Here is a 13,414-nt window from a genome sequence, read left to right as displayed (position 1 = left end):
ACCTCATGTGTGCATTCAAGAAAATTTAATAAAGATGAATGTTAAAAACTCAATAAAAACCTGAGGAAGAGACAACCCTTCCTGCATAAGGGCTAATATCCAGACCTTATTGGAGAGGGCACAGCATTGACCCACTGTATGACAGAGACATTGCAATGTGCCATGCTGGGAGAACTTGGTGGAAATCCACACTTTGGAACGTGCCAGAAATCTGCCCTCTAGTGTACTGGGGAAAGCTATTCTGAGGGTAGTGTCTTGCTGGAGACACTTTACTATGCAAAGAAGGATGCTGAGGAAAATTGCTTATTTCTGGGTGCTATTGATTGCATGCACTGCAGAGCTGGATGTTGGAATATCTGCCCATGTTGCAGGAACTTGGTGCTGGTGAAGCCAAGTCATGCTGAAGAAAACTGCCAAATTGAGCACAATGGAAATGGAAAGTCCCTTCTTCCTGCAGTGTGTCTAATAGTGCTCCGAAATGACAAAGCTTAACATTGTACCAGCTGTCAAGGGCCCAGCTCAGTTTTTTTAGAGCAAGCAATGAAGGCAAATTCTAAGTTGAAGGGCAATAAATTGATAAATGGCACACAAAGAAAAGTGTAACATCAATTATATATTGCTCCTTCCACTCAGGAGGGAGTAACCACTACTTTATTAGTCCTTTCACCATAAAAAAATAATAAAGTGGGAAAAACGTATGAATCATTTGTTTCCAGATTTTAGACAATAGGCAGTGAAAGACTGTGATTCTAGAGAGAATAAAAACACAGAAGTTAAGCTCCATGATTGCCCTGAGCTTTTGCTTAAAGGCTCTTTGAAAAACGTGGCATAGGGAAGTAGAGTCTAAGCATGAGCTGAGGAGACAAATATTGAAATTTAGAGATGGCAATGTGGCTGGAACTTGTGGGGCAGAGTAGCAGAGAAGAAGAAGCTGCACAAAATAAAACCTGCAGAACTATGCATAAGTGTCTCTTGGTCTTTTGCAGAATACTAAGGTATGCATATGTGGAGCCAGGCATTAGAAGGCTGCATAGAACTATTATGGAAATGTGAGCTAAACAGAGGTTCTGATGTTTACATTTGGCTGCGAGACATTGGTGTTTGACAAAGTAGAGCAGAGAAGCTTAACTGAATGTCCTGAGCCCTCAGTTGAGGCCCTAATAAGACCATACCTAAGGAATAGAGCCACTCTAACCCTAAAGTAAAGACTGAGTCCTGCCCTATCAAACAGACAGCTCAATCAGGTCAAGCTCAACAGGATCCACAAGTAACCTATACACAACAGAACAATGTTCAATGCTAAAAAATGCAGCACACCACACATAAAATTCAAAATCTCCAGCATTCACTAAAAAACTACTAGGTATATGAAGAAGCAGAAAATGTCACTTATAGTCAGAAAATCAGTCAGAAGAAAGATACAGACATGAAAGAGGTGATGGAATTATCAGGCAAGAATGTAAAACATTTACAAATTTTACATATATATTCAAGGATTAAAAGAAATCATGAATGTAATGAGAAGAATGAAAGATATAAAATAACAAATGTGCCTTCTAGACATAAAAGAAACACATTATCTGCAAAGAACATTTCACTGGATAAGATTAATAGCAGATTAGGAACTGTAGAAGAAAAGATAATTTAACTTGAAGAAAAAGCAATAGAAATTACCCAGAAAGGAAGACATAAATAAAAGATTAGAAACACAGTTTCAGGAACCTGTGGAAAAAAATTCAAACAACCCAATATGAAACCAATTAGAATCCCAGAAGGAAAGAATAGAGAGTGAGGAGTGCAGTAAAAATATTTGGATAAATAACAGCAATACTATTTTAAAACTATAAAAAATTATAAACCCACATAATAGTGAAGGTCAATGAAATGCAAGTAAGAGAAACACACACACACACACACATACACACACACACACACACAAAACACATACCAAGACACAGCCAAATCACATTGCTGAAACCGATGAAGAAGAGGAAAACATCTTAAAAGCAGCAAGAGAAAAAAATTATGTATAGAGGAATATAGAAAAAATTCGGACTTCTTGTTAAAAACAATGCAAGTCAGAAGACAATGGAACAATACCTTTAACAAGCTAAACAAAAATGTCTACAAACTTAAAATTTCATATTCAGAGAAAATAGATGTTTTGAGTGTTCATGAAACAATCACCAAAGTAGACCATTTTCTGGGCATTAAAATAAGTCTTAATAAATATAAGTGGATTAAAATTATATAACATATCTTCCATGATCATGATGGAATTAAATTAGAAATAAATAACAGAAATGAATATGGAAGAATCCACAAATATTAAAAAAATTAAACAACACACTTTTGAATATCTCATAGGTCAAAGAAGAAATCACAGGGATAATTGTGACATATCTTAAACTGAATGAAAATGTAAGACATAAAAACTTGTGTGATAGAACTAAAGCCATTCTTAGAGTTTTATAGCTTTGAATGCTTATATTGGTAAAGAAGAAAGGTCCAGATTCAATGATCAGAGCTTCCACTTTAAGAAGCTTAGAAGGGAAGAGGAAATTAAAACCAAATTGAAAAGAAGAAAATAAATAATAAAGATGAAAACCGAAATGAATTAAATAGAACACAAAATAAAATAAATGAAACCAAAAACTTTTAAAAAAATAAACAAATTTGATAAACTTCTAGTCAGACTAACCAAGAAAGAAAAGTCACAATTAAAGAGGGTACATTACTACAGATCCTGTATGTATTAAATGGTTAAGAAAGGAAGATTATGAGAAACTTTGTGTAAGTCACTTCAACCACTTACATGAAGTTGATAAAATCTTTCAAAGTCACAGATGATCAAATTTGACCCAAGAAAAAGTAGAAAATATGAGTGGTCCTGCTTTCCCAGCAGGTCCCATGCAGCGCCTGTGCACTCAGTGACATTTCCGAGTTGTTTGTTGTGAGTTAGGGCGACATGAGATGCTGATCCTGTGCCCGAGATGCTTCAAGGCCTTATTAAGAACGCTTGGATCCCCATGATGCCCTACTATACCCAAGATTTGGGTAGGAATGGGGTTGATGGGTTTCGTCTTTTATAAAATCAGGAGTGCTGATAAAAGAAGTAAAGCCTTGAAAGCTTCTGGTCCAGTGCCTGCTCATGGTCATCATTAACCAGCTTTCTTTAATGGGATGTCAGTCTGGCTGTGTTGTAGGCAGAACACAAACATGAGACATCGTGTTGACTTGTAGCAGTGCTGCTGCCCTTGTGCATGAATAAATGTACCTGTGAGACCCACAAAAAAAAAAAAAAAGAAAAGAAAATATGAGTGGTCCTATTTTTATTAAATAAATTAAATTAAATTTGATTTTCCTACAAAGAATACTCCAGGCTTCAATGGCATCACTGGTAAATTCTATCAAAGATTTACAGAACTTGTACAAATTCTTCACAAACTTCCAGATTAGAGAGGAAGTGAGCGTGTTTTTCACTTTATGAGGCCAGCTTCCTTCAAATTCAAAACCAGACGGTCTTTACACATAACACACATAAAAAGATAATGAAAGAAAAATATCCCTCATAAACATACTTGCAAAAATCATTAAGAAAATGCTAGTAAAAAATATCTAACAATATGTAAATGGATCATGCACCATGAACAAGTAGGTTTCCTTTTGGTAATAAAAGATGGGTTTAACATTTGAAAATCAATCAATGAAATTCACCATATTCATAATAAAGGAAAAAAATCATATATGATTAACTTGATTGATTCAGAAAAAAATTAGATAATGTCTAGACTCCATTCATGAAAAAAATCTTGGCAATGTAGCAATTGAAGGGAATTTTCTTAACTGACAGCTATTACTGTAATTAATGGTGAAAGACTGAATTTTTTATCTCTTAGAAAAAGAGTAATGCAAAGGTACATTTTGTCACTTATATTCAATATTGTCCTGTTTCTAACTACGGCAACAAAGTAAGGAAAAGAAATTAAAGGCATTTTAAAAAGGCATTAAAATTGTAAAGGAATAAATATAAATTGTCTTTATTCACATATGGTCTGTTTTTGTTTATAGAAAAATTCTACGGCCATACCACTCTGAATATGCCTGATCTCATCTGTTTATAGAAAAAGCCCAAGAAATTAATAGAAAATGTACTAGAATTAAAAAGTAAATTTAACAAGTTTTCAGAATACAAGACCAACATATACAAATATATTGTATTCTAAATAATAGCAAAAATTAGAAAACAATTTTAAATATCATTAAATGTCATTAAAAATAATACTTAGTGATAACTTTTACAAATATGTGAAGACGTCTGCACAGAAAACTATACATTATTGCTGAGAGAAATTAAAGAAAGCATGAATAAGTAAAAATATGTATTATGAACATGGATTGGAAGTTTAATATTGTTAACATGTCAATTCCCCCTAAGTTAGTGTATAAATTCAAACAATCTCAACCAAAATTCCTGCATGCTTTGTAAATAGAAGTTGACAAGTCAGTTTAAAATTTATATGTACATGCAAAAGACCTAGAACAGCCAAAACAATTTTTAAAAAGAAGAAAGGAGAATGTAAAGGTTTACCATAAATCTACATTAAACTAAATGCCATGGCTATGGAATAATAAAATACATATGAATCGTTGTAACAGAATGGAGACTATAGAATTATTAGATCCATGCATATAGAGTAAACTACTTTTCAACAATAAGGCTGAAGTATTTCAGTACAAAATGATGATTTTAAATATTTTAAATTGGGTTATCTTTTTATTTTTGAGTTGTAAGAGTTCTTTATATATTTTGGGTACTAGACCCTTATCAGATATGATTTGAAAATAATTTTTTCCCTTCTGTAGGTTGCCTTTTTTAAAATTTAATTTAATTTTATTTTCTAAACATCTTTATTGGAGTATAATTACTTTACAGTATTGTGTTAGTTTCTACTGTATAACAAATTGAATCAGTTATATGTATACATATATCTACATATCCCCTGCCTTCTGTGTCTCCCTCCCACCCTCCCTATCCCACCCCTCTAGGTGGTCACAAAGCACCGAGCTGATCTCCCTGTGCTATGTAGCTGCTTCCCACTAGCTATCTATTTTACACTTGGTAGTGTATAAAGGTCATTGCTACTCTTTCACTTCGTTCCAGCTTACCCTTCCCCTTCCCCATGTCCTCAAGTCCTTTCCCTACCTCTGTGTCTTTCATCCTGTCCTGCCCCTAGGTTCATCAGAACTAATTTTTTTTTTTAAGATTCCATATATACATGTTAGCATACAGTATTTGTTTTTCTCTCTCTGACTTACTTCACTCTGTATGACAGACTCTAGGTCCATCCACCACACTACAAATAACTCAATTTTGTTTCTTTTTATGGCTGAGTAATATTCCATTGTATATATGTGCCGCATCTTCTTTAACCATTCATCTGTCGATGGACACTAAGGTTGCTTCCATGTCCTGACTATTGTAAATAGAGTTGCAATGAACATTGTGGTACATGTCTCTTGTTGAATTATGTTTTTTTCAGGGTATATACCCAGCAGTGGGATTGCTGGGTCATATTATAGTTCTATTTTTAGTTTTTTAAGGAAACTGCATACTGTTCTCCATAGTGGCTATATCAATTTACATTCCCAACAAAAATGCAAGAGGATTCCCTTTTCTCCACAACCTCTCCAGCATTTATTGTTTGTAGATTTTTTGATGATGGCCATTCTGACTGGTGTGTGGTGATACCTCATGCTAGTTTTGATTTGCTTTTTTCTAACGATTAGTGATGTTGAGCATCCTTTCATGTGTTTGCTGGCAATCTGTATATCTTCTTTGGAGCAATGTCTATTTAGGTCTTCTGCCCATTTTTGGATTGGGTTGTTTGTTTTTTTGATATTGAGCTGCATGAGCTGCTTGTATATTTTGGAGATTAATTCTTTGTCAGTTGCTTTGTTTGCAAATATTTTCTCCCATTCTGAGGGTTGTCTTTTGGTCTTGTTTATGGTTTCCTTTGCTGTGCAAGAGCTTTTAAGTTTCATTAGGTCCCATTTGTTTATTTTTTTTTTTTTCCATTTCTCTAGGAGCTGGGTCAAAAAGGGTCTTGCTCTGATTTATGTCAAACAGTGTTCTGCCACTGTTTTCCTCTAAGAGTTTTATAGTGTCCGGTCTTACATTTAGGTCTTTAATCCATTTTGAGTTTATTTTTGTGTATGGTGTTAAAAAGTGTTGTAATTTCATTCTTTTAGCTGTAGCTGTCCATTTTTCCCAGCACCACTTATTGAAGAGGCTGTCTTTTCTCCATTGTATATGCTTGCCTCCTTTATCAAAGATAAAGTGACCATATGTGCGTTGGTTTATCTCTGGGCTTTCTATCCTGTTCCATTGATTTATATTTCTGTTTTTGTGCCGGTACCATACTGGCCTGATTACTGTAGCTTTGTAGTATAGTCTGAAGTCAGGGAGCCTGATTCCTCCAGCTCCATTTTTCGTTCTCAAGATTGCTTTGGCTATTCGGGGTCTTTTGTGTTTCCATGCAAATTGTGAAATGTTTTGTTTTAGTTCTGTGAAAAATGCCATTGGTAGTTTGATAGGGATTGCATTGAACCTGTGGATTGCTTTGGGTAGTATAGTCATTTTCACAATGTTGATTCTTCCAATCCAAGAACATGGTATATCTCTCCATCTATTTGTATCATCTTTAATTTCTTTCGTCAGTGTCTTATACTTTTCTGCATACAGGTCTTTTGTCTCCTTCGGAAGGTTTATTCCTAGGTATTTTATTCTTTTTGTTGCAGTGGTAATTGGGATTGTTTCCTTAATTTCTCTTTCAGATTTTTTGTTGTTAGTGTATAGGAATGCAAGAGACTTCTGTGCATTAATTTTGTTTCCTGCTACTTTACCAAATTCATTGATTAGCTCTAGTAGTTTTCTGGTATCATCTTTGGGATTCTCTGTGTATGGTATCATGTCATCTGAAGACAGTGACAGTTTCACTTCTTCCTTTTGGTTTTGGATTCCTTTTATTTCATTTCTTCTCTGATTGCTGTGGCTAAAACTTCCAAAACTATGTTGAATAATGGCGGTGAGAATGGGCAACCTTGTGTTGTTCCTGATCTTAGAGGAAATGTTTTCAGTTTTTCACCATTGAGAACAGTGTTGGCTGTGGGTTTGTCATATATGGCTTTATTATGTTGTGTTTGGTTCCCTCTGTGTCCACTTTCTGGAGAGTTTTTATCTTAAATGGGTGTTGAATTTTGTCAAAAGCTTTTTCTACATCTATTGATATTATCATACGGTTTTTATCCTTCAGTTTGTTAATATGGTGTGTCACATTGATTAATTTGTATATACTGAAGAATCCTTGCCTTTCTGGGATAAACCCTGCTTGATCATTGTGTATGGTTCTTTTAATGTGCTGCTGGATTCTGTTTGCTAGTATTGTGTTGAGTATTTTTGCATCAATGTCATGAGTGTTATTGGTCTGTAGTTATCTTTTTATGTGACATCTTTCTCTGGTTTTGATATCAGGGTGATTGTGGCCTCGTAGAATGAGTTGGGGAGTGTTCCTCCCTCTGCTATATTTTGGAAGAGTTTGAGAAGGTTAAGTGTTAGCTCTTCTCTAAATGTTTGATAGAATTCACTTGCAAAGCCATCTGGTCCTGTACTTTTGTTTGTTGGAATATTTTTAATCACAGTTTCAATTTCAGTGCTTGTGATTGGTCTGTTCATATTTTCTATTTCTTCCTGGTTCAGTCTTGGAAGTTTGTACTTCTCTAAGAATTTGTCCATTTCTTCCAGGTTGTCCACTTTCTTGGCATATGGTTGCTTGTAGTAGTCTCTCATGATCCTTTGTATTTCTGCAGTGTTAGTTATTACTTCTCCTTTTTCATTTCTAATTCTATTGATTTGAGTCTTCTCCCCTTTTTTTCTTGATGCATCTGGCTAATGGTTTATCAATTTTGTTTATTTTCTCAAAGAACCAGGGTTTAGTTTTATTATTCTTTGCTATTGTTTCCTTCATTTCTGTTTCATTTATTTCTGATCTGATCTTTATGATTTCTTTCCTTCTTCTAACTTTGGGGTTTCATTGTTCTTCTTTCTCTAATTGCTTTAGGTGTATGGTTAGGTTTTTTATTTGAGATTTTTCTTGTTTCTTAAGGTAGGATTATATTGCTATAAACTTCCCTCTTAGAACTTCTTTTGCTACATCCCATAGGTTTTGGGTCATCGTGTTTTCATTGTCATTTATTTCTAGGTATTTTTTGATTTCCTCTTTTATTTCTTCAGTGATCTTTTGGTTAATTAGTAGCATAATGTTTAGCCTTCATGTGTTTTTATGTTTTACAGTTTTTTTCCTGTAATCGATATCTAGTCTCATAGTGTTTTGTTCGGAAAAGATACTTGATAAGGGTTCAGTTTTCTTAAATTTACCAAGGCTTGATTTGTGACCCAGTATGATCTATACTTGCAAATGTTCCATGAGCACTTGAGAAGAAAGTGTATTCTGTTTTTGGATGGAATGTCCTATAAATATCAATTAAGTCTATCTGGTTTAACGTGTCTTTTAAAGCTTGTGTTTCCTTATTTTCATTTTGGATGATCTGTCCATTGGTGAAAGTGGGGTGTTAAATTCCCCTACTCTTATTGTGTTACTGTCGATTTCCCCTTTTATGGCTGTTAGCACTTGCCTTATGTTTTGAGGTGCTCCTATGTTGGGTGCATAAATATTTACAATTGTTATATCTTCTTGGATTGATCCCTTGATCATTATGTTGTGTCCTTTGCCTCTTATAATAGTCTTTATTTTAAAGTCTATTTTGTCTGATATGAGTATTGCTACAGCAGCTGTCTTTTGATTTCCATTTGCTTGGAATATCTTTTTCCATCTCCTCACTTTCAGTCTATATGTGTCTCTAGGTCTGAAATGGGTCCCTTATAGACAGCATATATATGGGTCTTGTTTTTGTATTCATTCAGTGAGCCTGTGTCTTTTGGTTGGAGTATTTAATCCATTTACCTTTAAGATAGTTATCAATATGTATGTTCCTGTTACTGTTTTCTTAATTGTTTTGGGTTTGTTATTGTAGGTCTTTTCCTTCTCTTGTGTTTCCTGCCTAGAGAAGTTCCTTTAGCATTTGTTGTAAAGCTGGTTTGGTGGTGCTGAATTCTCTAAACTTTTGCTTGTCTGTAAAGGTTTTAATTTCTCCATCAAATCTGAATGAGATCCTTGCTGGGTAGAGTAATGTTTGTTGTAGGTTTTTCCGTTTCATCACCTTAAATATGTCCTGCCACTCCCTTCTAGCTTGCAGAGTTTCTGCTGAAAGATCAGCTGTTAACCTTATGGGGTTTCCCTTGTATGTTATTTGTTGATTTACCCTTGCTGCTTTTAATATATTTGATTTGAATTTAATTTTTGATAGTTTTATTAATATGTGTCTTGGCATGTTTCTCCTTGGATTTATTCTCTATGGGACTCTCTTCGCTTCCTGGATTTGATTGACTATTTGTTTTCCCATGTTAGGGAAGTTTTCAACTATAATCTCTTCAAATGTTTTCTCAGACCTTTTCTTTTTCTCTTCTCCTTCTGAGACCCCTATAATTTAATGTTGGTGCGTTTAATGTTCTCCCAGAGGTCTCTGAGAGTGTCCTGAAATCTTTTCATTCTTTTTTCTGCTCTGACACAGTTATTTCCATCATTTTATCTTCCAGGTCACTTATTAGTTCTTCTGCCTCAGTTATTCTGCTGTTGGTTCCCTCTAGAGTATTTTAAATTTCATTTATTGTGTCGTTCATCATTGTTTGTTTGCTCTTTAGTTCTTTTAGGTCCTTGTTAAATGTTTCTTGTATTTTCTCCATTCTATTTCTGAGATTTTGTATCATCTTTACTATCATTACTCTGAATTCATTTTCAGGTAGACTGCCTATTTTCTCTTCATTTGTTTGGTCTGGTGGGTTTTTACCTTGCTCCTTGATCTGCTTCATATTTCTCTGCTTTCTCATTTTGTTTAACTTACTGTGTTTGGGGTCTCCTTTTCTCAAGCTGCATGTTCATACTTCCCGTTATTTTTGGTGTCTGCCCCAGTGGGTGAGGTTGGTTCAGTGGCTTGTGTAGGCTTCCTGGTGGAGGGCACTAGTGCCTGTGTTCTTGTTGGTGGGGCTGGATCTTGTCCTTCTGGTATGCAAGGCCGCATCTGGTGGTCTGTTTTGGAGTGTCTGTGAACTTAATATGCCTTTAGGCAGCCTCTCTGTTAATGGGTGTGGTTGTGTTCCTATCTTGCTAGTTGTTTGGCATGGGGCATCCAACACTGGGGCTTGCTGGCCTTTGGGTGGAGCTGGGTCTTAGTGTTGAGACAAATTTGTGTGTGAGAGCTCTTGCCAATTGATATTATGTGGGGCTGGGCAGTTTCTGGTGGTCCAATGTCCTGGACTCAGCCCTCCCACCTCGAAGGCTCAGGCCCAAAACCTGGCCTGAGCACCAGGACCCTGCCAGCCAAATGGCTCAGAAGGAAAGGAAGAGAAAAAAAAAAACCCAAAACAACAAAACGAAGAGACAGAACCCTAGCACAAATGGTAAAAGCAAACCTATACAGACTAAATTACACAAAGAAACATACACATACAGACAAAAAGAGAAAAAGGAAAGAATATATATATATATATATATATATATATATATATGAACGGAACAGAGCAACCAAACCAGTAAGGAATTCCACCAATGATAATAAGCACTAAATAGTATACTAAGGTGAACATAAAACCAGAAAGAAATCAGACACAGAAGGCAAACCTGAAGTCTACAGTTGCTCCCAAAGTCCACTGCCTCAATTTTGGGAACATTCATTGTCTATTCAGGTATTCTTCAGTTGCAGTGTTTATCAGTTTGATTGTGGGGATTTAATCTACTACTCCTGAGGCTGCACGGAAAAATTTCCCTACCTCTTCTTTGTTTGCACAGCTCCTGAGGTTCAGCTTCGGTTTTGGCCCCACCTCTGCATGTAGGTTGCCTTCAGGTGTCTGTTCCCTGCCCAGACAGTAGGGGTTAAGGCAGCAGCTGATTAGGGCTCTGTTGCTTACTCAGGCTGGGGGGAGGATGGGGGTACGGTAGTCATAATTGGAATGCAGGGTGAGCCTGAGGTGGCAGAGGCCATCCTGATGTTGCAACAGCCTGAGGTGTGCCATGTGTTCTCCCTGGGAAGTTGTCCCTGGATCTCGGGACCCTGACAGTGGTGTGATGCATGGGCTCCCGGGGGGGGTGTTGACAGTGGCCTGCGCTTGCACACAGGGTTCTTGGTGGCAGTGGCAGCAGTCTTAGCATTTCATTCCCTTCTTTGGGGTCCAAGCTGATAGCCACGGATCACTGCCATCTCTGGAGCTCCCTTAGGCAGTGCTCTGCCTTTTGTGGGCACAATGGGAAGGGATCCCCTCTCCTTGCGCACCCCGCAAGAAAGGGCTCTTGCGTCTCCGGCAGGTCCAGACTTTTTCCTGGACTCCATCCAGGCTAGCTGTGCTACACTAGCCCCCTTCAGGCTATGTTCACGTAGCCAACCCCAGCCCTCTCCCTGGTGTCTGACCTCCAAAGCCCAAGCCTCAGCTCCCAGCCCCCACCCGCCCTGGCGGGTGAGCAGACAAGCCTCTCAGGCTGATGACTGCTGGTCAGCAGTGATCCTATGTGCGGGAATCTCTCTGCTTTGCCTTCTGCACCACTGTTGCTGTGCTCTCCTCCATGGCTCTGCAGCTTCCCCCCCACCCACCCCCCGCCAGTGAAGGGGCTTCCTAGTGTATGGAAACTTTTCCTATTTCACAGCTCCCTCCCAGAGGTGTGGGTTCCATCTGTATTCTTTTGTCTCTGTTTTTTCTTTTTTCTTTTGCCCTACCCAGGTACCTGGGGATTTTCTTGCCTTTGGGGAAGTCTGAAGTCTTCTGCCAGCATTCAGCATATGTCCTGGAGGAATTGTTCCAGATGTAGATGTATTTTTAATGTATTTGTGGGGAGGAAGGTGATCTCCACATCTTAATTCTCCACCATCTTGAAGGTTCTTTCTGGGTTGTCTTTTTTTAACTGACTTTATTTCTAACCTTTAAAAATTGTATAAAAATAAATCTTTAAAAAAGACTTTTTTTAAGAATAGTTTTAATTTCACAACAAAATTGAGGGGAAGATAAAGAAATTTTTCATATATTTCCTACCCCTACGTATACATAGCCTCCCCTATTATCAACAGCCCCCCTCAGAGTGTACATTTGTTGCAGTTGCTGAACTTATGTTGAGCATCTGGGCCTCGTGCTTTCTGTTTTAAAGGTTATTAATTTTTGATTCAATTTCTTTAATAGATATAGAGCTATTCAGATTGTCTGTTTCTTCTTGCGTGAATTTTTACAGGTTGTGTCTTTCAAGGAATTGTGGTCCATTTCATCTGGCTTATCAAATTTGTGGGCATAGAGTTGTTCAATAAAGGATTCTTTTATTATCCTTTTATGGGGTCTGTAGTGATCTCCTCTGTTTCATCTGATATTAGTACTTAGTGCCCTATCTCTTTTTTTTTTCTATTAGCCTGCTTAGAGGCTTATTGATTTTATTGATCTTTTCAGCTTTCGGTTTCATTGATTTTTCTCTGTTGATTTCCATTTTCAATTTCATTGATTTCTGCTCTAATCATTATTATTTATTTTCTTCCACTTACTCTGGGTTTAATTTGCTCTTCTTTTTCTAGTTTCTGTAGGTGGAAACTTAGATTATTGATTTCAGATCTTTTTTCTTTTCTAATATATGTATTCAATGCTATAATTTTCCCTCTAAGCACTGTTTTTGTTGACTCCCACAAATTTTGATAAGTTGTATTTCCATTTAGTTCAAAATATTTTAAAACTTATCTTGAGATTTTTCTTTGACCCATGTGTTATTTGGAAGCATGTGTTTAATCTCCATGTATTTTGAGATTTTACAATTATCTTTTTGTTACTGATTTCTGGTTTAATTCCATTGTGGCCTGAGAGCAGATATTGTATGATTTTTATTCTTTTAAATTTGTTAAATTGTGTTTTATGGTCCAGAATGCATTCTATATTGGTGAACTTGTGAGCTTGAGAAGAATGTGTAATCTGCTATTTGTTGAAGTAGTCTATAGATGTCCATTATATCCAGTTGTCCCAGAACCATTTAATGAAAAGACTCTTTATTCCCCATTGAATTATCTTAACACCATTATAATGACCTAAAAGGTATATGGGTTTATTTCTGGGCCTTCAGTTCTATTCCATTGATCTGTATATCTGTCTTCAGCACACAGTCTTGATTACTCTAGCTTTGTAGTAAGTTTTTGAAATTGAGAAATGTGAGTCCTCCAATTTTTGTTCTCTTTTTCAGATTATTTGGATACTCATTAAGTTTTTCTGAAAAGATAACTG

The 13,414-nt window shown here is 36.4% G+C and overlaps 1 pseudogene; it reads left to right on the top strand.

The window, feature by feature from the left end:
- The first annotated feature begins 2,993 nt into the window (after positions 1–2,993).
- On the top strand, positions 2,994–3,165 carry LOC118903667 (annotated as a pseudogene).
- The last annotated feature ends 10,249 nt before the right edge of the window (positions 3,166–13,414 follow it).

Source organism: Balaenoptera musculus, chromosome 1 (genome assembly GCF_009873245.2).
Source record: "Balaenoptera musculus isolate JJ_BM4_2016_0621 chromosome 1, mBalMus1.pri.v3, whole genome shotgun sequence".
Lineage (NCBI taxonomy): Eukaryota > Metazoa > Chordata > Mammalia > Artiodactyla > Balaenopteridae > Balaenoptera > Balaenoptera musculus.
Note: the sequence above shows the minus strand (reverse complement) of the source record. Positions and strands in the feature narration are given on the sequence as shown.